Raw genomic sequence first — 26,843 nt, 5'->3', positions numbered from 1 at the left:
AGAGGGGGAGAGAGAGAGAAGTGATGGGGTGGCGGGTGGGCTTGGCACTGCTTTGGCTCGACGGGACGCGGGCAACACGATGCAAACATACCCGCGTAGGGGTTATGGATAACGCGTGCGTCCCCGACCAGCCATGGCCGCGTGGCCGTAGTGCCATAAATGGCAAGCGTCGGCGAGCGGGCCACGTTCGCGCGGCATCAAACTATGCCAGTGGTAAGGAGAGGGCGCAACAGACAGATACGAGCTTGACGGATGGGATTACAGCGTCTGCGACTGCGGCGTGGCACGAGGTGGTGGCGGCGCGTCAGCGCATGGAGCAGGGCAGCGCCACCCCGCCGTGCGAGCGGCAACAGCGACGTCTCCACTTAGTCGAGCCAAGGCGGCCAAGACAGGGCATCCGTTGCTGGCCAAGCGCGGCAACGCGTGTGCGTGCGTAGAGCGCACTGATGCGGCTACGACACGCCCCCGAGGCATGATGACCGCACGCACACGGCGTACTCTCCCAAGAACATGTCGTGCATGAATATTAAAGCTCTCACCGCTACTAAATCGTTGCTCCTAAACTTAAACGGTCTTCAGTACAATCCAAACAGTATATAAGACTACCAAATCGAGCTTTAACACTATATCACTCCTAAACCCGATTCCTCAAAATAAATTGCTAAACATAGCAATGTCAGCTGTTGACAGACTTGAAAATTTCTAAGTGTTAGAGCTGATTTTTTGTTTCCAATTGTGATTTCTAAGCTAGTGGAATTATTAGCTAGGAATATCATTTTTCGACCGCAAGTATTTCATTGCCATCTACAAAGATTGTACTTCAACTTTATTTAAGTATCACATACATGTTTCATAGCATTTTTGCTTAAAAAATTGGATTTAAACCCTAAGTGATATAACATGACTATTTAATCAACTTTCGTTTAGCATTTCTGTTGATCGTTTTGAGTTATAGAAATTGATCTACACGCTTTATCACATGCATGGACACCTAAACATGAGGCTCATGACATAGCTTAGCAAGTTGTTTAAGCGGTAACACCGAGGGTGCTACACGGTGCAAGTCACAAACCAGCAGTGATGTAGACCTTCACTGCCGGTTTTGGCCTAGCCCCAATCATTTTCTAATTTTCAAGCTCAGAACCGGCAGTGAAGGTACATCACTGCCGGTTCACCCTAATCCAACAGTGATGAGGCCGGCAGTGCCTTCACTGCCGGTTCACCCTAATCCAGCAGTGATGAGGCCGGCAGTGATGTCCAGATCTGTAATAGTGCCTGTCCACCATAAGCATCACATTATTAACTCTTGGAGAACATGATATTCAAGTCCGTGGGAGCATACCATCTCTCAGTGATCTCAGTATGTGTGTGAAGGAAACAACACAAGACAGAGATGAAAGGTTGGTCATTGGCAAGTGTTATCCATTCCAGTGTCTAACAAAGATGGAAATCGAGTATTCATTCATGGAGGTGTGGTGTTTGCACCAGGAGGCATGCAAAACCTCAAACAACTTCATTTAGTGTTTGAGGTGAAAGAGGTAATGCATAAGTTTGGTGATTGTAACATGGGTCTGGAGCACCTCTCGTCACTGGAGCATGTCTCTATTCTAATATTTGTGGACCAAACCACGCCCAAGGAGGCGAAGGTGGTGGACGAAATTTCGAAAGCCCTGGACGTGATTTCTGGCAAGCCAACATTGAGACTAAATCATTTTCCGGTATGGATAAATATACTAGCTCACTCTTTGAAGCCAGCCATACCTCATTATTAGCTGCCTTGTTTCGTACTCTCTCCGTCCACAGAAGAATACAATTCTTATTTTTTGAGAAGTCAAACAGTTTGAATTTTGACTAAATTTATATAAAAAAAATACTACATTCATGATACAAAATAATTACTATTAGATTAGTTATATAATATATTTTTATAATAAATTTATTTAGAGACATAAATGCTACTATTATTTACTATAAATTTGGTCAAACTTGAGTTAGTTTGACGACATGGATCCTACAATTGCATTCTTTTGAGGACGGAGGGAGTATTTCTTTGCATTGCTTATGAACTATGCGTTTTTTCTCTTTTGCATAGATGAAGAATAGGTATCTGGCGCCTCAAATAACACTAGAACTTGCAGTGACTAGAGTGGCAGCCTGGCAGGTCGCCAACCAAGCTCATTATCTAGAGGTCTAGTTCGGACTGCACCCCTGCTACTGAAGGATCATAAACGTCCGTTCATTGTCTATCACCTTGCCAGTAAACTGGTACTTATTATGCCTTTACGCTCATGTCTCACATACGTTGTACCCTCCCAATATCATCTTGTAACTAATTCTTCAAGTTTTCATGATATGTTTGCAGCCTATTCGGATCCCTTCCGATCCCTTCTCTGGTTGGCACTGCATTCTCAAGCTTGGTACTAGCAAATAGGCTCTCTCAAGTTTGTCCAGCAATGTCTAGTAAAAAGAATTGGACAGTTACCTTGTCAATTCGCCATGGTCATACAGTATAGTCCTAAGCTTCTATAGTTCTATCCAACAAAATCTTTGCCTTTGTTGTTGTGACAAACTGACAATTGCTAAGATAGTAAATTTATTTACTATTTACTACTCCATGATGTTGAGTGAGAAGGCACGCGTGATTGAAATACTTCTCCGTGCTGTTTGTGGCACACTGGTGGTTATATGCTGTTACAGGTACCAGTACGGCAATACGGCAAATCTAAAAAAATCCCGACACACCGATATATACAGCATATACATAGAAACAAGGTTTCACCAATAATGCGGATTGCAGAGGCGCATGTGCCAAAACTTCCTTTTTTCATGATCTGGCCAAACAATTAATCTGTTTTCTTTCTTACTTGTCACTGAATTTTGCTATTAATGTCTTTTTTAAAAGAGAGAAGAGAGCCAAGCTTCCTTATTCATCACCGAAAAGTTCAAAGTTACTTATCTGCCATTGAGTTTATCTTTCACCTGCATACCATTACCGTCCAATGAGCCTCCAAACAGTATTATTTGTCATATGAAAACAGAAATATACCTCAACCTAGCATAGCATGCTGCAAATATTGGTATATTTCTTCTCATGGCATTGTGATGTATCCAGGAAATATTGACATGTTCTCTTTCATGCCACTATGATGTCTAAACTTTCAATACAAATGCATGCATAATAAGGGCATATGTGTCAGTAATTCAATAGCAAATAAACTGCCAAATTTGTCAGCACGCCAAAATTCAAAATTCTGGGTGTATAGACAATGCACAAATCCACTCTGACATTCATTGCATAGGGAATTAATGATCCACATGCATGCACCGATGACTACATATATTCGAAAAAAAAAGAGTACACCAACAATGTGATGATTATTGGTTCACTCTGTCTGCATGGTTCAAATCATCCAACAGATAAGCAGCAGGATGAAGACATTCATAGGCGATGAGGCTCTTCACAGATTCCACGAAGCCGGAGCACCAAGAACTTCACCAAGTCCATCTCGTACAGCACAAACGCCAGGTTTTCCTCATTATTTGTGTCGCACAAGGACCTGTCCTCGACCTCTTCCATCACCTTCTTCTCAAGGTCGAGAATGAAGATTCTATAGCCAATCCTGTTTAGCACGAGCAGTGATCCATCGCTAAAGCCAAAACACTGCCAGGAAGCATCATACCGAGTTAGAGGGAAATAGTTTGGGTCCGGCGTTATCCTAATGACAGTGCGGAGCCACGACATAGGGGTGTCATCACCTTCTTCTCCGCATTCTTTCTGCGTCCAAAGAGTCACATGCATGACATAGATACAAGTGACTGATAGCCTGCCATCTTTGGTGACGCATAGAAGCGGTGAGCCACCGGTACGGAAGGGAAGCTTTGTCAAGGAAATGTACGCCAAGCCCACCTCCACATCGAGTTTGTATAGGTTCTCATCATCCTGGTGCGCGCTCAACATAGTTTTGCGATCCGTGCACAGCCAGTGTGCTGCATCGCGGTAAACAACAGCCACTACGTAAAAAACAATTTTTTAGCAGCGGTTCGATTTTTTTTAGGGGCGGCTGGTGATGGAGCCGCCCCTACAGTGGCGTGCTCGGGTGCCCAGACACCAGCCGCCCCTACAAATGGAACAGCAGGGGCGGCTGGTGTTACGAGCCGCCCCTACAAATTGGGTCGATTTGTAGGGGCGGCTCAATCACCAGCCGCCTCTGGAATTTCTATTTGTAGGGGCGGCTGGTGATTGAGCCGCCTCTACAAATGGCCCCGTATTTATAGCTCCGATTTGTAGGGGCGGCTCAATCACCAGCTGCCCCTACAAATGCTCCCCATATAAAAGAGATGTAGCACCTTCTTCCTTCTCGGGTAACTCACTCTAACCCGTGAAAAAAGGTGGGGAGGCCTTGGGCACCTCCCAAAAATTGCTTTACTAAGGGGAGAAGGTTTTGGTCTCAAATCCTTTGGTGGAGAGGTTGTAGAAGGTAAGAAAATGCTATTCCATACTTTTTTTGAAGTTTTAATGGTTGGTTAGTGAGTAATTAGAGTTTTATTTTTCTCTCTCTTCTATGGTGCTTGAGCTACTTATGAAGCAAATTAGACCCAAGTTTTAAATGGACTAGGGTAAATTAGGGAGGGGAACAAGATCATACACTTATTTGGTCCATGTTTCTTGATTTTAATGAATAATTAGTTAGTTTTACGGATGTTTCATGTGCATGTGGATCTAGATCTAGGGTTTGATTTTTTTATTAATTTCATTTTTGTAAATTTATGTTTGATGAAATTGGACTAGGGTTTGTATGAAAGATATTGGGTAAAGTATAATTGTTGCTAATTGTTGTCTTTGAAATTTTTTATTGTAATCAATAAATATGTATTTTAATTATTTATGAATAAATGGGCCATTAATTAATTTTCCTTTACCATGGTGTGTTTGTATGCTTCATGTAATTATATTAGATTTATATTCATATATATCTGAAGTATATATAATTATTCTCAAGTAATTATTAATTTGTTTTATTTTTATATATATCTGAATAAGTAGTCCTTTAATGTTTGTTTTGTTGTTGTTGTAAAAGATGGAGTACAGGAACTTTTGGATGTATGGTTTGTTAAGGTTCAAGGCAGGTTTCCGTGAAGAGGTGGATAAATTTATTGAAGTCGCAAAGAAGCATGCAACGACATTGAAAGAGAATAAGGATACAATTATTTGCCCATGTAAAGATTACAAGAACCGTATGGCATAGACAGATGTGACTATCATCAGATCACATTTGATTATGCGAGGATTTGTTGAGGACTACACAATGTGGATTCATCATGGTGAAACGGTTATTGTTAACGACGAGGATGAGGAGGAATACGACGACGAAACCATAGAATCCCTGTCCCAATATTCAGCAGAGCTTGATGCACGAATGGATTTCGAGTTTGGCAATGAACAAGGTGGTGATGCTGGTGGTTGGGATGATAACGACGAAGGTGGTGCCAATAATGATGGTGGAGCACGTGTTGGGGATGAAGATGATTTGGAGGACATGATTCGAGCCCTTGGACTAGAGATTTTACTAAATAGCCTGAAAGGTCTAGAAAATTTCGAAAGGGTGACAAAAGCATCGAAGGAGACTGTGTATGGTGTTGAAAAGGGTTGTCCAACACATTGAATATTGCTACGTTTTGTGCTTGAGCTGCTCATCCTGAAGGCTAAGTACGGCTAGTTAGATTGTAGTTTCAATGATCTATTGCATCTCCTATCATGGGTGCTGCCACAACCAAACTCAGTTCCCACCAACACATACCAAGCGAAGAAGGTCATAAGTCCATTGACAATGGGGGTTGAAAAAATCCATGCATGCCCCAACCACTGTATACTTTTTCATGGCGAAACGTTCAAGGCACTAGATAAATGTCCCCGGTGTGGGGCCAGCCGGTACAAGAACAATGACCTTTACGGTGAGGACGAAGCCTCCACGGGGAAAAAGAGGAATAAGAAGGGTACAAAAAGGGTGGTACAAGAATCTCAGCCCCCAGAGGACACTCCATTAGGCAACGATGCAAAGCAGAGAAGAATTCATGCCTTGGTAATGTGGTACCTGCCAGTGACCGACCGCTTGAGACATATCTTCCTAAACCCTAAAGAAGCCGCACTCATGACATGGTGGGATGATGACTGCAAGGTGGATGATGATAAGATTGCACACCGGGCTGATTGTAGTCAGTGGCAAAGGTTTGATGAGAAGCACAAAGAATTCAGCAATGACCCAAGGAATGTACGGTTTGGCTTGAGCACCGATGGAATGAATCCCTTCAATGAGAGGATGAGCGACCACAGCACATGGCCAGTGATCTTGACCACGTACAACATCCCAACATGGTTGTGTTAGAAGAGAAAGTACCTTCTCCTCACTATTCTTATTTCTGGCCCTAAACAACCAGGCATTGATATAGACGTGTTCCTCGAGCCTTTGATGCAAGAAATGGAGAGGCTATGGAGGCATGGGGAGCAGATGCATAATGCGTTCCGAAAGGAGGACTTCATATGTAGAGCAATAATATTTGTTACTACCAATGATTACCCCGCGCTGTTTGCTTTGTCTGGACAGATCAAAGGGAAGATGGGATGCTTGGTTTGCTTGGATGGTACTACATGGGTGTACCTGGATGCATCCAAGAAGATAGTTTACCTAAGGAACCGATGCTTCTTAAAGACAAGTCACAAGTACCGCAGCAAATTGTTCTTTAGATTTTATGACAACGCCCTGGAGATTGAACCCCCTCCGGAGAGACGTCATAATGGAGAACACGTGTACAGAATGGTGAAAAACATACGCGTCGTCTATGGAAAGAATAATCCGGATGGGACAAACAGAGATAGAAGCACACCTCCTGTCGAAGGAGTACCTTTCAAGAAACAATCGATCTTCTTTCAGTATCTGCCTTATTAGCTAGACTTGGAGGTCGCCCATGCCATTGATGCTATGCACGTGCAGAAGAATGTCTTTGAGAGTCTCATTGCTACCTTGATGGACACAGGCAAGTCAAAGGATGGTCTAAAAGCATGGAAAGACATGGTGCAGCTAAACATGATGCCACAGCTTCACCCGGTACCTGAGGCTAATGGAAAATACACTCTGCCCATGGCTTGCTTCAACCTAACACCAGATGAGAAGAGAGCTATATGCACTTTCCTGAGGGGGATCAAAGTCCCGACTGGGTTTTCAGCAAATGTGAAGAAGCTAGTGTCGATGAAGGACTTGTCAATAACACGCTGCAAGGCTCACGATTGCCATGTGATGCTAATAGTGTTTCTACCTATTGCAATCAGGGCTATAAAGCCAGAGTTCTTGAAAATGGCCATCACCCGCATGGGCTACTTCTTTTCAAAGATCTCACAGAAGACGATTGGTAAGCAAGAGCTGAGTGACCTACATGAATTTGTGATGGAGACACAAAATCAACTGGAGATGTGTTTACCTCCTGCTTTTTTTTGATATAATGCCACATCTCATGATTCACATGGTTCATCAGATACAGGCGCTGGGCCCTTGCTACTTGCATGAAATGTGGTCCTACGAGCGGTTCATGTTGGTTCTAAGTCGATACGTGCATAATCGAGCATACCCAGAGGGCTCCATGATAGACGGTTACAGTACTAAAGAAGTCGTCGAGTGCTGTCAAGAGTACCTAAAAGTACAGAAAGGGATTGGTAAACCCAATTATCGTCACAAGGGTAGGCTAGCTGGGAAGGGCACCAGTGGTAGAAAAGTGTTCATCGACCATGATTACAAAGAGGTGAGGCGGGCGTATTACAGTGTCTTACAGAGTACACAACTGATGCAACCGTACATTGATGAACACTTGGCTATCATTATGGCGAAGAGAAATAGCCGCTCAGATGATTGGGTCATGAAACAACACAAGCAACGACTAACTACATGGTTGAAGGACCAAAACATACCGCCTAGAGAAACCATAGACTCTATTACCATCAGTAGGTTAGCGGAGGGGCCATCGAGACAAGTGACATCTTGGAATGCTTATGACATCAATGGGTATACGTACTATACCCACGCAAAGGATAGTAAATATGTAAACCAAAATAGCGGCGTTCGAATAGAGGCTATCGATGGATTGGGGCGAAAGATCCAATACTTTGGCATCATTGAAGAGATATGGGAACTTCACTATGGAAGGGATATAACGGCGGCCCTGTTTCGATGCCGCTGGATCAAACATCAAGAATCTAGGCTACCAAGATGACCCTTGGGTGCTCGCTTCACGTGTCGCACAAGTTTTCTATATGTCTGACCCACAAAGTAACCTCCCCCCGAAGAAGAAGACAAAGCATGTGGTTGCCACTGGAAAACAGCACATTATTGGAGTTGATGGCGTGGACGATGTTGAAGCTTACAATAACTACGATGAGATGCCGCTATTCACAGACTTTCCTAAAAAGATCAGTGTTGTGGAAAAGAACTTCCCCAAAGACATAATGCCATGGGAACGAAAAGGTGTCAAGGGGAAAGTCGTTACAGCGGGCTAGCTAGTTGTTGAACTTGTAGTGTTTGTGTAAGTGTGTTTGTAAGACTTCATTTATGCATGCGTGTGAGACTATATATTTATGTACGTGTTTAAGACTACATATTTTTGTATGTGTGTGAGACTACATTTTATGCATGTGTGTGAGACTACTCTTTGCAACATCCAAATGACTCTATTTGAACATCCACTCTATTACTACTAAAACTTTATGAAATCACTTAAAACTTTATGAAATGAAGAAATGACCAAAATAAAAGTATGAGATCTTGATGAGTTATACAACTTTTATGTTCATCACTTTATGAAATCTTGCCCTATCAAGTTAGTGTGTTGATTTGGTCATTCTTTTAATTTGACAAAGTTTGAGCACTTCAAATTTTCAAATTTAAAAAAATGATAAGTTCGAACGAGATTTTCAACCATTAAATGATTTCAGCTGAAAAAGTGATGAATACCAAAGTTGTATAACTCATCAAGATCTACAACTTTTATTTTGATCATTTCTTCATCTGACAAAGTGACAGTAAACATTGTTCAGAAATCAACATGTTTCTCGTATAGTTCATGAAACTATGAGTCATATGTGAATTTATGAACAATGTTTACTAATACTTTGTCACATGAAGAAGTGACCAAAATAAAAGTTGTAGATAGTGAGGATTTCAACAACTTTTATGTTCACGACTTTTATTGTTGAAATCATTTAAGGTTTCAAAATCTTGTTTGAAGTTGCCATTTAGTGAAATTCAAAATTTCAACTATACAAATTTGGTCAAATGAAAATATGATCAAAATAAAAGTTGTGCATATTGATCAGTTCTACAACTTTGATATTCATGAGTTTTTCATCTGAAATCATTTACTCTTTCAAAATATTGTTTCAAGTTGAAATTGTTTGAATTTCAAAATTTAAATCATTCAAACAAAGTCATATGACAAGATGACCAAAATAAAAGTTGTACATGTTGATGAGTTATACAACTTTTATGTTTACAACATTTTCATTTTATTTCATTTAATGTCATAAAATTGTAGTCGAAGTTTTAAAATTCAAATTTTTAATTTTTGTTTTTTTTATTTTCTATATTCTTTTGACTACAATTGTTTATATATATATTTCTTCATATATAGAATAATACAAAATATTATATTTGTGCATATACATAATTTTTTTATATTACTTTGTGTTTTTATGATATAAAAATTATAGAATTTGTAATTTAAAAAAACAGAAAATATTTGTAGGGGCGGTTGGATCAGGAACCGCCCCTAAAAATGAATTTGTAGGGGCGGCTGGATCAAGAACCGCCCCTACAAATATTTGTAGCGGCGGCTGGATCAGAAACCGCCCCTACAAATACTACCGAGTATAAATAGGGTCGGCGCACGGGAGTCCTCGTCTGGGCGCTGTCTTCTTCCTCCGACGCCATCAGGCTGCCCACGCCTAGGGTTTCCGCCACCGGTCACGCGCCCGCCCACACCAGCCCGCGGCACTCGGCGTCCTGCACCCGGCCCCAGACACCCGCCCCCGCGCGCCGACCCCCGGCGTCCTGCGCCCGGCCCCCGGCGCCCGCCCACACCAGCCCCCGGCGCTCGGCGTCCCGCACCCGGCCCCCGACGCCCGCCCCCGCGCGCCGACCCCCGGCGTCCCACGCCCGGCGTCCCGCCCCCGCACGCCACCGGCGTCCCGCCCCCCGCGCGCCGACCCCCGGCGTCCCGCGCCCGGCCCCCCACACGCCCGCCCCCGCACCCTGGCCCTCGGCGTCCCGCCCCCGCACCCTGGCGTCCCGCCCCCGCACGCCAGTGCACATCGTCCATCTAGACCGGTAAGTGTCAGATCTCTGGTTGCTCATTTTTTTACAACAGTAGTTATGCTTACCATGCACGATATGCTCCGCATAAACGAGAACCAATTTGATGCTGATTATGTTTATTATGTTAGGAATTTAAACAGCTACAAACACTTCTGATATTATAAGCTTGCATCCATGATGTTATTGTTTTTGCTGATACATGTTTCCTTCTTTTTGTACAACTGTCGGTACTTATACGGACAAACTGCTTCTGTGATTCTTATTGCCAATCACTTCTAAGATGGCTTTTTCGTCTAAAAGGAAATAAAGTGCTTATGCTTATAAAAGAAAAACAATAAGCCCATGAACTGGTATGGCACCAATCCAAACATAAACTATTACCCATGTTTTAGGTCTGCCAACAAGGTTTTGGTATTGCCAAATTGTGGTTTGACTCATGTTAGACTAAAAAGCTAACAGTTAGTCCACATCCCTTTGCAAGCTATCTAATTCTTACTTTCACAAATGCTTCTTACAATCTTTATTTAGCACTCGTTCGCCGCTTCAGGTACCCGGCTTGTAATTTCAATTTGCAATGCCCTCATAAACTTTAGTTATGGTTGCTATGTCCACGATTCTTGTCCTCACATCTCCCTGTGTTGTCTGTGCGGGAACAAATTGGTTCTTGAGTTTTTGTTCTAGTGTGCTGTTGGTGCAAGAAAGTTTGAGAGGGAGAGGGATCTGTTGCATCTCCACTCGCTGCACATCTGGTACCTGCACTGCATGCATGGCCTGTTGCGCACATAGGAAAACCTCATCAGTTTCTGTATCTACCCACCCACCTTTTCTCTCTTCTTACAGTTTCTAGTTGCTCTGGACAGTCAGTTGATTATTTATTACTTTTTGTTTACTATTTCAGAGCACTTAATTTTTTTGAGAACCCTAGCTAATATTATGTGCTTTGTAATTATTCATAAAATCTCTTGTGTAGCAGTAATATATTAAGTGTTCTATTCACTCTTTGTGTGTCTGTCTTGTAGTTCAGTAAACTCTTGTGATTCTTTATTCAGGTTTTAGTTTTTGGTAATTCTATGTGTCTGGATAAGTAGCCTTCATATATTTATTCAAGAGTCACTATTTTCAGACCTTGTTATGCATCTGAATCAGATAGCACCTAAAAGGAAAAATCATACAGAGCATGCTGACCAGTTTTGAATATTTATTTTGTTGGTATTTCAGTTATTCAGTATGCTATTCTATTTATTCTTGTTAATTGTTTGTTATCTTATCTTGAACTTGGAAGGTTCAGTGTTCCAGATTTCAGTATTTTATTGTTTCAATTTTCAGTCTGAATATTTTCAGTCTTCAGTTGTGCTTCCTCTGAATTTTTCTCTCCACTATTTTGCTCTGTATTTCAGTCTACAGTAATTTTCATTGCTGTCCAATCCTTCTTCGCAGTTGAAAGTTGCAGGCTTCACTGGCCGTGACACACCAGCAACATTTCACAATTGAAATTGGGGATTAAATTTTCTTACATGGAAAAGGTCACCGTCCAGTAGTTGCAGCAACTAGTTGGCAAATTTGACTTGAAATCTCCCGCTCGTTCGTTTCTTTTTTAAAGCTTCATCAAGCTATTTTTTGTTTTCTGATCTTTGCTCGTGCTTGCTGCTAGGAGAGACTGAACAACCGGTTTTCAGCAGTGACCCATCCGTCAGCAGCTTATTTGGTTTTTCAGAACTGTAGATAGCTGCTTCAACTAAATTAGTTTCCTTGCATAGCTGATTGAACTTTCCTTTTCTCCCATGAATATCTCTCCTTTCACTGCATGTCAGCTTCTTAATCCATCTCTTTCCTTCCATGAATGCCCATAAATATCTTTGAGTAGTTCATCCTATTTATTAGTTTCTTTGCATGACTTCTGAATTTTATTTCCTTGCATACTATATATGTTCTATGATGAGTAACACCGGTGCCTACAAGAGACACCCCTTAAGGGTAAGTTTGAACCTCTTCACCCGTAGTATAAAAACTTCGTATATGGTATGAAATACTAAACTGAAACTTGTTCTCTTGTAGTGGAGAGAAGAGAAAGGAATGAAAAGAGACCCATACAAGGATGACCAACTCTTAGAGCTCGTCGTCGACCTTTGCAACTTCATATTGGACCAGATTGTACACGTCAGAGGCGCCTACCCTGACCGAGAGTCTGAGTTAGGTACAAATCCTCAGTACCAACACCTTCGTGAGACTGAAAGGCTAGCTCTAGGACGTTGATAACAATGTGTATGGAATTTGTATATTTAATGATGGATTGTATATATTCTTGGGAATTGGACTTGTAATTGTAGTTTATAGAATACTCTTGTGCTTGTAGTCGCGGTCGCGGGGCGTTCGGCAACGCGAACGTGGTTCGGAACGTTGGTCGCGGGGCGTTCGGCAACGCGAACGCGGTTCGGAACGTTGGTCGTGGGACGTTCGGCAACGCGATTTTGAATTGTAAATTTGAATTTTTTTTTTGCGGGAAAGCGTACTGTAGGGGCGGTTCTATATTGAACCGCCCCTACAAATACATGTTTGTAGGGGCCGCTGGTACTACAGCCGCCCCTACAAATCGATTTGTAGGGGCGGCCTGGTAATACAAGCCGCCCCTACAGATGCATGATTTGTAGAGACCCTTGTGTAGGGGCGGCTGGGCAAACCGCCCCTACAAAGGGTTACCAGCCGCCCCTAGAAATGTTTTTTTAGTAGTGAGCAGCTCTATCACGCACCAGGGAGTAACGGATACCTTCTAGCCACATGGTGGGTGTGCTCCAGCGTGTGCCAACAGAGTGCAAGTGAAGGTACACCTGTCCAGATGCTTTGGTGGTGATGAGGAGGAGCTGCCGTCCATCAAGGTTACTGCTGTCGGTGGCCTTGATGATGGCGTTCATGGTGACCTGCAGATCGGGCTAATCCAACCCGAGAGGTGGAGTAGAGTGGGGATTCTCTAGAGGCGGGAGAAAGTGACACTCGCGGGTGATAGGTTTGCAGAAGTTGAGCAGCACAGACGGCTTTGGACAGTCGAAAGTGTGGGGCACATGCTGCATCAGGACAATCCCATGGCGCGCTTCCAGGGGCTCAGCATAGTTGAAGGAGCCTCCGCGCAGCACGCGAGCGGATGATCAATCAAGGGGAAGCACCATACTACCAGCACGCGCACGCAAGAAGGAGCCTCCGCGCAGCACCCTAGGTGCTTGGAAGGCAATATCTGCTGGTAGTATGGCTTCTGAGCTGTAGACCAAGAAGTATGGAGACACACCGGTGCTACGACTAACTTGAGTGCACAGTCCCCAGACTATAGCTGGTAGCTCCTTGAGCCATCTGCCTAGGTGCTTTTCTTCTTTCTGATATAGCCTCTTTTTTAGGACATCAAGGATCATGCCGTTCGCCCGTTCGACCTGACCATTGGCTCTAGGATGGGCAATGGAGACGTATTTGACGGAGATGCACCGGTCTTCGCAGAAGTCCCAAAAGTGATGGGCGGTAAATGTAGTTCCGAGGTCGATGATGATGCTGTTCATGAGACCGAATCTATGGATGATGTCTACGAAGAGCTCGACTACTTTCTTTGCAGTAGCCGAGACGAGTGGTTTATACTCGATTCACTTGGAGAACTTATCAATGGCGACGTATACATACCAGAAGCCACCTAGCACTGGCTTAAAAGGGCCAACCATGTCCAGTCCCCAGCATGCGAAGGGCCAGGAAGCTGGAATGGTCTGCAGCTCTTGTGCCGGCACGTGTATTTGCTTGGCAAAAAATTGGCATCCTTCACAACATCAGACGAGGTCTTCTGCATCGGAGATAGCCGTAGGCCAATAAAAACCAGCTCAAAAAGCTTTGTCGACCACTATTCTTGAGGCCATGTGGTTGCCGCAGGAACTAGAGTGAATTTCAAGAAGTAGCTTCACTCCGTCTTCTTGGGTGATGCATTTTTGCAGAATCTCTTCCTTGGCACTTTTTCTCATCAAGTTGCCGTCCACCAGCATGTAATGTTTGCTTCGACGGATTAGGCATTTAGTTTCAGTCTTATCGGCGGGTACTTCGGCGCTGGAGAGGTACTTGATGAACTATTCCCTCCAATCGGTGGCCGGCAAAGGTACCGTAAGTACTAGCTGCTCGGCGGGGGGAACTTCCTGAATTTCCTTTTCTTCCTTAATGGATGGCACCAGAAAATCTTGAACAAAGACCCCCGGTGAAATCGCAGTGCGAGAGGAGCCTAACTTGGACAAGTGATCGGCGAGCTGATTTTGATCGCGTACCACGTGGTGGTACTCGATACCATAGAACTTCCCTTCAAGCTTCCTGATTTTGACGCAATATGCATCCATCTTCTCACTGGAGCAGGACCAGTCTTTGTTCAGCTGGTTGATGACCTGCGTGGAGTCCCCGTATACCATGAGGCGTTTGACACCGAGCTCAACGGCTATACGGAGTCTGTGGAGACATGCTTTGTATTCGGCGGCGTTGTTGGAGGCCGGAAAGTGTATCTAGAGAACGTATCGGAGTTTATCCTTGGTCGGTGTAATGAACAAGATGCCAGCACCAGCACCGTTGATGTTAAAGGCGCCGTCGAAGTACATCACCTAGTGCTCAGGGCAGGTGGCCATGATGGGCTCTTGGATCTTGGTCCATTCGGCGATGAAATCAGTGAGCGCCTGAGACTTGATGGTAGGCCTGCTTCTGAGTTCAATGGAGTAAGTGCCGAGTTCGACAGCCCACTTGATGATATGGTCGTTGGCCTCTTTGTTGCGGAGGATGTCCCCTAGAGGGAACTCGGTGACCATGGCGATCTTGAAATACTCGAAGTAGTGACAGAGCTTGCGCGACGTGATCAGAACGGTGTACAACAGCTTCTGGACCTGAGGATAACGAGTCTTGGGCTCGTTAAGAACCTTGCTGATGAAATATACCAGACGTTGCACCTTATCAGTGTGCCCGGCCTCCTCGCATTCAACCACAATGGCTATGCTGACGACACGAGAAGTAGCGGCGATGTAGAGTAGGAGGGTTTCATCTGGCCATGGCGCCGTCATGATCGGAGGCTTTGTTAGGAACGACATGAGTTGCTTGAAAGCTGTGTCTGCCTCCTCCGACCAGGAAAAGCGCTTAGAGGCCTTGAGGAGTTTGAAGAAAGGTAGCCCTTTTTCATCGAGGCGTGATATGAAGCGGCTTAAGGCAGCCATGTAGCCTATAAGCTTCTATATATCCTTGACGCATGTTGGCCGTTTCATGTTGGTGATGGCGGAGACCTTGTCAGGATTGGGCTCGATGCCTCGTGCGCTGACAATGTAGCCTAGGAGTATACCGAATGGAACTCCAAAGATGCACTTTGAAGGTTTCAGCTTCCATCGGTACCTTTTTAGGTTGGCGAACGTTTCTTCGAGGTCGGCGATAAGATCATCGGTGGTCTTGGACTTGACAACCATATCATCGATGTAAGTTCGATGTTGCGGCCAATCTATTGATCGAGGCACATCTAGATAGCCCTTTGATATGTCACCCCGATGTTCTTGAGTCCAAAGGACATGGTGTTGTAGCAATACGCACCGAAGGGCGTGATGAATGATGTCTTGATCTAATCTTCTTCCTTGAGGGAGATCTGGTGATAGCAGGAGTAATAGTCAAGGAAGGAGAGCAGTTCATAGCCGGCGGTGGAGTCTACAACCTCGTCTATCTGAGGCAAACCGAAGGGGTCTTTAGGGCAGTGTTTGTTAAGATCAGTGTAATCAACGCACATTCTCCATTCTTTATTCTTTTTTTGAACAAAAATAGGGTTTGCTAATCACTCAGGATGATACAATTCTTTTATAAATCCGGCAGCTAAGAGCCATTTTATTTCTACCCAAATAGCCTCCTTCTTGTCTGGTGTGAATCGGTGGTGTTTCTGCTTGATCGGTTTGGCGGTCGGCGAGACATTTAAGGAGTGCTCGATCTTCTCCCGTGGTACCCCTAGCATGTTTGCAGGTTTCCAAGCAAAAACGTCGGCGTCCCCACGTAGGAAGGAGATGAGCGTGCTTTCCTATTTGGGGTCAAGGTGAGCCCCAATCTTCATGGTCTTGGAGGGGTCGTCGAGGCCGAGGCTGACCTCCTTTATTTCCTTGGACTTGGCGGAGGCGCGGGGAGGCTCTAGCTCTAGGATCTCCATGTCGTTGGTGGACAACGTCTTGGCTTCGGTGATCACGCTGGCCATCTGGATGGAGATGTCGTGGCTTCGGCGAGGGCGAGACTCTTTGTCTCATAGGCATAGGCGATGGAGAGGTTGGCCCGTAGGGCCAGAACTCCTATAGGTGAAGGCATCTTCAGCACTAGATACACATAGTGTGGTATAGCCATGAACTTGGCCAGAGCTGGCCGACCAAGTATGACATGGTAAGCGGTGTTGAAATCGGCGACATAGAAGTTGATGTGCTCAACGTGGTAGTAGCTTGCCATGCCAAACTATGCTAGTAGGGTGATCTCTCCAAGCGGTTTGGAGGATCTTCCAGGTACCACACCCCAAAAGGAGGAGTCGGAGGGTGTGAGATCTGCTAATCCGAGGCCCAGCTCCTTTAGGGCTCCAGTGAAGAGGAGATTCAGAGCGCTCCCACCGTCGACGAACACTTTTCTAAAAAGCACCTTCTGGATGGTTGCGTCGAGGACGAGGGGAAACACCTTGTGTAGGGAATGTATGCCCACTGGTTGGCCCTGTTGAAGGTGATGGGGACCTTGAACCATGGGCGATAGATGGGGTTGGCGGCGGCGTCCTCCGAAGTGATGGCGAGCACCCGATGAGCGGCGAGCTTCTGTTCTCTTCTGCTCTTGGTTGAGGCGAGGCCACCTTGTCGTGGTCCTAGAAGGCATTGTCAATGCCCCTAGGTGGTCGGCGACCTCCGGCTCCGTCGTTGGCGTCATCATCTAGCTTTTTGTCCTAGAACTCCTTAGTCAAACCGAGGCAGTTCTTCATCTTGTGCTTGGCGTTCTTATGGAGAGGGCATGAACCATCGATGATCTTCTTGTATTGCTCATCATAATGGGAACGGGGATCCCGATCTTCCGTCAGGTAGTGATAACTATCGTTATGGCAGAGAATCATACACCGATCCGGCTTGAGATCGAAAGATAGAACCCTGCAATCTTAGCACCACAACTACTCTGGTTATCAACCGAGACACGAATCCAGTTGACCTCACCAAGAAGGCTAATCTCTGCCTGCGCAACGAAGAACACAAGCAAGAACAAGAAAGAAAGCAACCAAATTACAGATGAATGATTAATCTCACGAAGTTGGGGTCTCACAAACCAATGAACGGCGAAACTGTTCTTGACAGATTAATCTAAGCAAAACCCAAAACCTAATGATGGCAGCGGCATATGATTATAAAGGTGTTAGGGTCATTGCCTACCCTGGACGCGCCCCCTGATGGGGCCAAACATGATACACGGTCCAACGGACCAAAAGACGTTGTCGCAGCACCTTGGCAGATTATGGGTGCTGAGTTGTTTCGACGATTCCCGTTGATTCTGAAGAGATTTTGATGTGATACCACTTGGATTGTCTTTCTTATCAAATTAGCTTTTGAACCATATGTGCATCGTCGAAAACGGAGTCCGGATGTGTCCTGGGTAACCAATTTAAGGCATACTAGTCCTAGAGGCCGAGGCAGACTCGAAATCATGTTGGATCGGGCCTCCGGTTTCTGTTGGACGTCCTTGATGGTCATCATCACCTCCACCACTTCCTCTAAGTCCCTCATGACCCTTTCCAATGTTCCCAAGCAAGATAACATCATTAGGTAGTAGTCTATTCTCAAAAGTATGAAAAGGATCGCTTAAGAACGAGATCACCTCTAAATTGAGTTGACGCATTCGAGCCCGGGTCATTGGACCTTGCATGACGGTTGGAGGATCAGCGGGTACATCCGAAGGAGTGATGTCCTCATCATCCTCCCCCTCTTGAAATTGAGTCGTCCTCGACTCAAGCTCATCTGCTTCTCTAAAATAAGGCTTCAAATCTACAATGTTAAAGGTGGGACTAACCCCGAACTCGGGTGGCAACTCAAGTTTGTAGGCATTATCATTTATTTTCTCAATTATCTTATAAGGACCAGCTGCTCTTGGCATTAATTTAGACTTACACAGCTCAAGAAATCTATCTTTTCTCAAATGTAACCAAACCAAATCACCTGGTTCAAGTTTAATTTCTTTTCTACCTTTACTACCAGCAATTCTATACTTTTTATTCATTCTTTCAATATTTGCTTTAGTTGTTTTATGCAACTTACGAAGGAATTCAGCACGCTCTCTAGCATCACTATGTGTTCTCTCAGTGGTAGGTAAAGGCAAAAGATCAATAAGAGCACGAGGGTTAAAACCATACACTACCTGAAAAGGACTTACCTTGGTGGTGGAATGTTCCGCCCTATTATATGCAAACTCCACATGCGGCAAACACTCTTCCCATATCTTCAAATTGCGCTTCAAAATTGCTCTCAACATTGTGGACAATGTTCGATTCACCACCTCAGTTTGCCCATCAGTTTGGGGATGACATGTTGTAGAAAACAACATCTTGGTCCCCAATTTATTCCACAAAGTGTGCCAAAAATGACTCAAGAATTTGGCATCGCGATCTGAAACAATAGTAGAAGGCATACCATGCAAGCGAACGATTTCTTGAAAGAAAAGGTCAGCAATATGAATAGCATCGTCGCTCTTATGACAAGGAATAAAATGTGCCATCTTAGAAAAACGATCAACCACCACAAAAATACTATCCCTCCCCCTCTTAGTCCTTGGCAAACCCAACACAAAATCCATAGATATATTAGCCCAAGGAGTAGAAGGAACAGGAAGAGGCATATACAAACCATGTGGGTTCAACCGTGACTTAGCTTTTTGATATGTGGTGCACCGAGACACATACCGTTCTACATCTCGCCTCATCCTAGGCCAAAAGAAATGTGTGGACAGCACCTCCTCTGTCTTCTTGTCTCCAAAATGTCCCATCAATTCGCCTCCATGTGCCTCCTGCAACAACAAAAGACGAATGGAGCCAACTGGAATGCATAGGCGGTTAGCTCTAAACAAAAACCCATCATTGATCATAAACTTATTCCATGTATGTCCTTCTCTACAATTTAGCAACACGTCCTTAAAATCAGGATCAAGCGCATATTGTTCTTTTACTGATTCAAGCCCAAAAATCCGACAATCAAGTTGGGACAGCAATGTATATCGTCTAAACAAAGCATCAGCAATCACATTATCCTTCCCTTTCTTGTGTTTGATAATATAAGGAAAAGATTCAATAAATTCAACCCATTTAGCATGCCTACGATTCAGATTATGTTGAGAGCGAAGATACTTAAGTGATTCATGATCAGAATGAATAACAAATTCTTTAGGCCACAAATAATGATGCCACATCTCTAAAGAACGGACAAGGGCATACAATTCCTTATCATACGTGGAATAATTTAGAACAGGACCATGCAATTTTTCACTAAAGTAAGCAATGGGTTTACTATCTTGCATCAAAACACCCCCAATGCCAACTCCACTAGCATCACATTCTAGCTCAAAAGTCTTACCAAAATTTGGAAGTTGTAGCAATGGTGCGTGTGTGAGCTTGTCCTTCAAAGTGTCAAAGGACTCCTCATGTGCCTTCCCCCAATGAAACACTACCCCTTTCTTCGTCAACTCATGCAACGAGGCAGCAAAGGTGCTGAAATCTTTGACGAAGCGACGGTAGAATCCTGCAAGACCAAGAAAACTCCTCACCTGTGTGACGGTTTGGGGAACCGGCCAGCTCTTTATAGCTTCAATTTTCATCTCGTCCACCTCAATTCCCTGTGGAGTTATAACATAGCCAAGAAAAGAAACTCAATCCGTGCAAAAGATGCACTTCTCAAGGTTACCAAATAAACGTGCATCACGTAAAGCATTAAAAACAGCACGTAAGTGATCCATATGTTCATCAAAAGACTTGTTGTAAATCAATATATCATCAAAGTAAACTACCACAAAATGACCAATAAATGCTCTAAAAACCTCATTCATTAAGCGCATGAAAGTGCTAGGTGCATTGGTCAAACCAAAAGGCATTACTAACCACTCATACAACCCAAATTTGGTTTTAAACACGGTTTTCCATTCATCTCCAAGTTTCATTCTAATTTCGTGGTAGCCACTTTACAAGTCAATCTTGGTGAAAATTATAGAACCACACAACTCATCAAGCATGTCATCTAGCCTAGGAATAGGATGACGATACCGAATAGTAATATTATTGATGGCTCTACAACCAACACACATATGCCAAGTTCCATCTTTCTTAGGAACCAAAAGTACAGGAATAGCACAAGGGCTAAGGCTTTCATGTACATACCCGCGGTCCAAAAGATCTTAGGCTTGTCGCTGAATTTTCTTAGTCTCTTCGGGATTGGTTCGATAGGCAGCTCGGTTGGGCAAGGTTGCTCCTGGAATCAAATTGATTTGATGCTCTATCCCACTCATAGGTGGCAGCCCCGGGGGTATCTCAGCTGGAAAAATGTCCCCATACTCCTGCAAAAGGTTAGTGACAGCAAGAGGCACCAAGCTAACAATATCATCAAGCAAAAACATAGCTCGTTTGTATACCAAAGCATAGCAAATATCATCATCAGAAATTTCAGCAAAGTCACATTTTGTTGCAAGCATAACACCACCCTTCAATTTAATTCCCTCGGCCTTAGAATTAGATGTAGACTTACCCTTTTTAGGTGGGAGAATAGAATTAGCAACTTGCTGATTTTCAGATTAAACATCATTCAAACTAGCAGTGCGTTCTCTATCAGCTTGTACAATTTGAGCAGGGGTCAAAGGTACCAAAGTAATTTTCTTTCCTTTATGCACAAAAGTGTATTTATTACTTCTATCATGGTGTGTAGCATCATTATCATGTTCCCAAGGATTACCCAGTAAGAGTGAATAGGCTTGCATAAGTACCACATCACAATCAATAGAATCAGCATAAGAACCAATGAAAATGAAACTCTGCAAGTTTGTGTTACCTTTGCTTTTCCAGAATCATTTAGCCACTGAATATGGTATGGACGTGGGTGCAGGCGTGTGGTCAAGCCAAGCTTCTTGACCAAATCAGAACTCACCAAATTATTGCAGCTACCTCCATCAATAATGATACGTGCTCGACGGTTGCTAATAACGAAGAAAATCTAGAACAAGTTATGGTGTTGTAGCTTCTCAGGTTGCTGTACTTGTGAGCTGAGCACCCACTATACAATGATGCTCCTATAGGCTACCGTGGCCTCATCACCAAGGACTTCGCTGTCCTCCTCATCTGCATCTTGGTCTTCTTCATCGTCAATGTCGGAGGTGCTGATGTAACTATCTTATGTAGCAATATATGCCCGCTGACTTAGGCAGTCCTTCTGCACATGGCCAATGCCATGGCAGCGGTGGCACTGAATGCCCGAAATGTGTCCCGTCGATGCAACGGATGAGGCACTCTTGGTAGGCACCTGCAAAGAATTTTTACCTGAATCTGAAGGTCATGCGGGAGGTGCCTTAGGTGTAGCAAAAACTCCAGAGGCTATTGGTTGTTTGCTTGCTGGTGGTGGTGGCCGAAAAGTGGTTGGCTTGGTCAGCCCCGAAGATGGTGTCGATCATGGCATGTATATGGTGCTGACCTTGCCCTTGCTCTGTTGTTCATGCCCCTACAATTCCTTTTCTGTAAGCATAGCAAACTGAAACAACTGGTTGACAGTATTAAATTCTTTATAATCAACAATGTCCTGAATCTCACGCCTCAAACCCAAATAAAAATGACAAATAGAATCTTCGTTCCCCTCCACAACACTACAACGCATCAATCCCTTTTGGAGCTCACCATAGTAATCCTGTACAGATTTTTCTCCTTGTTCTAAACGCATTAATTTCTTATGCAAGTCTCTATGATAAGAAGGAGGAACAAAACGATCATGCATAGATATCTTAAGTTCTTCCCACGAACCAGGTAAAGCATCCTGTGCAGCTAGCCCATTCCACAAAATAATGGCAAAATCCTTAAACTCACTAGTAGCTTGTCGAACTCTATGATGCTCAGGCACAAGGTGGGCGCTAAACTTTTATTCTACTGTCATCTCCCAATCAAGATATCCCTCAGCATCATAATAACCCGAAAAAGATGGTATTGTGAACTTAATCTTAGCATAAGGATCATCGGGCACACCGTGATTATTACCATGATGGTGGTGGACACCACCCATACCTGTCATGTTGCGGTGAAGACGTCGTCGTAATCTTTCTTGTCGGAAGGCTACTCGATCTATGTTCCTAGCGACATCATGCATCGTGTCTTCTGGCAAGAGACCATCGGTGTTGCTACCGGAGACGTCATTGTTGTTGACCACCACCAAGGTTTCCAACTCATTAACCTTGTCGGTTAGCGTGGAAATTCATTTGGCCAATCTCTCCATGTTGTTGCCAATATTGAGTTCAATGAGTGCGTCAGTGATGGCCTTCCTAACGGCCTCATTCATCCTTTTTGGGCATCCTCTACAACAGCTTGCAGTTGCTCTTGGCTGGCACACTCGTTGAAACCCTTAGGATTGTTATCTCCAGTCTGATCACCTCCTGCCATTGTAAACACAAAAACAGGAACAAATGGTGAAAGTTATCCCTAACAAATGACTACGTGGTTGCAGTTGCAGTGCTGTCACTTTTCACAGCAAGTGGAAGTGTCTTACCAAGTTCTTACCAACACAAGCAGTGGGCGGTACAACCGGTGGCTGGTTCATGATACCTGTGAGGCAGTGGTACCGAGATTGCAAGGACCATTTTCTGTACTGATCTGAAGAGTTTGTGGAGTTTGGAAGGCACACAAAGAATAATATGTGTATCTGGCACACTAGTCAGTAACAGAAAGTAATGCTGAATTATAGTCCAAAGTACTTGTTCTCGTTGTTGGTCTAAAATGTTTCAAGTACCAGGTGTGTAACAAACTAGTATGGTGGATTGCAAGGTGATAGGGGTGTGAAAAACAAGTATGGTGGATGGCAATAGCAACACAAACAAGAAACCAGACGGCACACGCTAACACAACTCACTTTGGCCTTCTCTATGTGCTCCTCTAGATATTGTTCCTCTTTTGCCCCTCTCTTTTTTCTATTTTTTTGGGCTGTCGTTGTTTTTTTGGAAAATTTTGACTTTTTCTTTTTATTTTTTTGATATTTTTCCTTCACTTAGTAGCACAAAAGAAGTAACCACAGAAAATATGAGCCTAAACAAGTGAAAGGTGTGGCCCGTGGAAATTTCAGAAGACGTGCTGAAAAACAACAAAAAGCTTGTGACCACGAAAAGAGGATCTTGTGACCAGTTTTTGACCAAAATAAAAATCTCTGACCCCTGCAAAGCAAGGGATGGACAGATTCAAAAAAAATTTCTGATCGATTTTGATATATGGAACCTCGAAATCTGAGTTCGTATGTGAAAACTAGACCAGTTTTAAGAATTGGCTCCGAATTAGAGGACAAAATAGGGACAATGTGCGCAAAATTGATCACCGAAGCAAAGATTTGATGGAAACGATGGGGGAAAAGACACGAACTGGACTCTAACACGACCTAACCAGCAAACAAGACCTTGACCAGGAGACAAACTCAACACGACGGACTCTGAAACTAAAATAAGCAACGGCTATGGCGCAGAAGGTTCTAGGATAGGAAAAAAAAAGTATGGCACTAGACCATGGGACGAATGCGAAACACTCCAAACTAGGGGATAAATATGAACTTGACGGTATACCTTAGCTTCGATTACCACTTAATGGGAACAGGGATCCCGATCTTCCGTCAGGTAGTGATAACTATCGTTGTGGCAGAGAATCACACCGATATGGCTTCAGATTGTAAGATCGAACCCTACAATCTTAGCACCACAACTCCTCTGGTTATCAACCGAGACATGAATCCGGTTGACTTCGCCAAGAAGGCTAATCCCTGTCTATGCAACGAAGAACCCAAGCAAGAACAAGAAAGAAAGCAACCAAATTGCAGATGAGTGATTAATCTCACGAAGTTAGGGTCTCACAAACCGATGAACGACGAAACTGTTCTTAACAGATTAATCTAAGCAAAACCCAAAACCTAATGACGGCAATGGCGTATGATTATAAAGGTCTTAGGGTCGTCGCCTACCCTGGACGCGCCCCCTAATGGGCCCAAACACGATACACGGTCCAACAGACCAAAAGACGGTGTCGCAGCACCCTAGCAGATTCTGGATTCTGACTTGTTTCGACGATTACCTTTGATTCTGAAGGGCTTTTGATGTGAGACCACCTGGATTGTCTTCCTTATCAAATTAGCTTTCCAACCATATATGGATCGTCGAAAACAAAGTCTGGATGCATCCTAGGTAACCAGTTTAAGGCAGACTGGTCCTGGAGGCCAAGGCAGACTCAAAATTATGTTGGATCGGGCCTCCGGTTTTTGTTGCACGTCCTTGCTGGTCATCATTGCCTCCACCACTTCCTCTAAGTCCCTCATGACCCTCTCCAATGTTCCTAAGCAAGATAACATCATTAGGTAGTAGTCTATTCTCAAAAGTATGAAAAGGATCGCTTAAGAACGAGCTCACCTCTAAATTGAGTTGACACATTCGAGCCCGGGTCATTGGACCTTGCATGACGGTTGGAGGATCAGCGGGTACATCTGAAGGAGTGATGTCCTCATCATTCTTCATCTTGTGCTTGGTGTTCTTATGGAGAGGGCACGGGCCATCGAGGATCTTCTTGTACTGCTCATCGTAGTTGCGCTTGGCACGAGGTTCCTTGACGGCAGCGACGATGTGGTCTGGCCGGTGGCAGTGATTTTGACTAGTCTTGGGTCCTTCTGGCCGATAACGGCCGCTATCACGATGGTAACTGCGGTCGTCATGGCAACAGTCATTGTGGCGGCGGTCGTCGGGGCGGTCGTCGTAGCGGCGTGTTGGGCGATGAGTGCCGGCATCCTCATTGAAGCACACCTCAGCTTCCTCGGCATCGATGTATTGGTTGGCGGTTGTGATCATCTCGGCGATCCCAGTGGACGGCTTGCGGTTGAACTTGGAGCGAAGCTCGTGGTGATGGAGTCCTCGGATGAAGGCGGTGATGACCTTGGCTTCTGTGATGTTTGGAATAGAATTCCTCATCTCGGAAAAGCGTCTTATGTAGCTGCGGAGGAGCTCGGATGGCTTCTGGTTGATGCGGTTGAGATCATGCTTGGTTCCCGGTCGCATACACGTAGCCATATAATTGTCGGTGAAGACTTTTTCAGCTCTTCCTAGGATCTGATGGAGTCTGGGGCAAGGCTAGTGAACCAGTTCATGACGGTTGGTGCAAGCATGATGGAAAGATAGTTCACCATGACACTGGTGTCTCCTCCGACGACGCGAACAGAAGTGGCATAAGCCTGTAACCACTATGTTGGATTCATCCTCCCCTCGTAGGGCCTGACCCTAGTGATTTTGAAACCATAGGGCCACTGAAGTGTTCAGAGCGCCCTTGTGAATGCCGAGGGGCCCTTGGGGTTGTCGGCGCTGTCATCTGCAGCGTTGTTGCTGGTGAGTGGCTCAAGAGCTGAGTCCGGGTTACCCTACTCTTGCTCATACTCCTAGCGGCAACGTACTTCATCTTCATGTCGACTGAAGCGGCATTCATCGATACGTCGTCGTGCATCTCAGAGATTGTTGAGGTGCACCTGGACGTCCTGGTCGACCTCCTGGTCGTGTTGGTGGTGATGTTCGGCGCGGTAGCCCCTAGCTCCGCCCTAGAGGGGTTGCCTATCGTCGTGGTGCTGGTCAGTGAAGCGACTTTGGCGGCGATCGGTTCTTGTGGCGACTGATCGGCAAATCAAAGTGGTGGAGTATGAAGGTCTCTGATCCTAGCGGATCTCATTGACCTGACAGTGCGCCGCTTTAAGCATGGCGGCGACCTTGGCGAGCTTGGGCATCTGCAGGAGGCGGGCGAGCTCGTTGGCGGCCACTGCCAGATTGGCGCTTGGAGTCTTGAAGACGTCGTGGCCGTCAACGTGGAGAAACTCTTCATTGAGGTTGCGTTGGAGTGGTACTCCTTGCGAGTCAAGCTGTTGCTCGGCCCTCGCAAGGACATTCTCGTTTGCTCGGCGTTGTGCGCGGTTGGTGTTCTGGTTCTCGCGAGCGGCATGTTCCTCCTCGGTCTCGCCGTTCCGAGGGGGGTTGTCAACACTGACGTTGAAGATCGCGCCACCCCGGAACGGAGGGAGAGGAGGTTGCTCGGTGAAGGTGTCGGCGAGGGTCTCCGTAGAGCCTTAGGACTCAGAGTTTAGATTCTCCTCTGGGATGGTCAGGAGGGACACTCCAGAGCGTCGGTTGACGTGGAGCCTATTGACAGCCAGCGGAGGCTAGTCGGTGAGAGGATGGATGTCTCCCACCTGGTCGGTGAATTTGCCCCTTAGGGCGTCTTCGAAGGTG

At 44.8% G+C, this 26,843-nt stretch overlaps 1 pseudogene; it reads right to left on the bottom strand.

The window, feature by feature from the left end:
• Positions 1-25,544, bottom strand: part of LOC136480354 (uncharacterized) — a 51,361-nt pseudogene extending 25,817 nt beyond the window's left edge.
• Positions 25,545-26,843: the final 1,299 nt, after the last annotated feature.

The sequence above is a fragment of the Miscanthus floridulus genome, chromosome 9, assembly GCF_019320115.1.
Source record: "Miscanthus floridulus cultivar M001 chromosome 9, ASM1932011v1, whole genome shotgun sequence".
Classification (NCBI taxonomy): Eukaryota; Viridiplantae; Streptophyta; class Magnoliopsida; order Poales; family Poaceae; genus Miscanthus; species Miscanthus floridulus.
The sequence above is the reverse complement of the archived record's forward strand: the minus strand, read 5'-3'. Positions and strand labels throughout refer to the sequence as shown.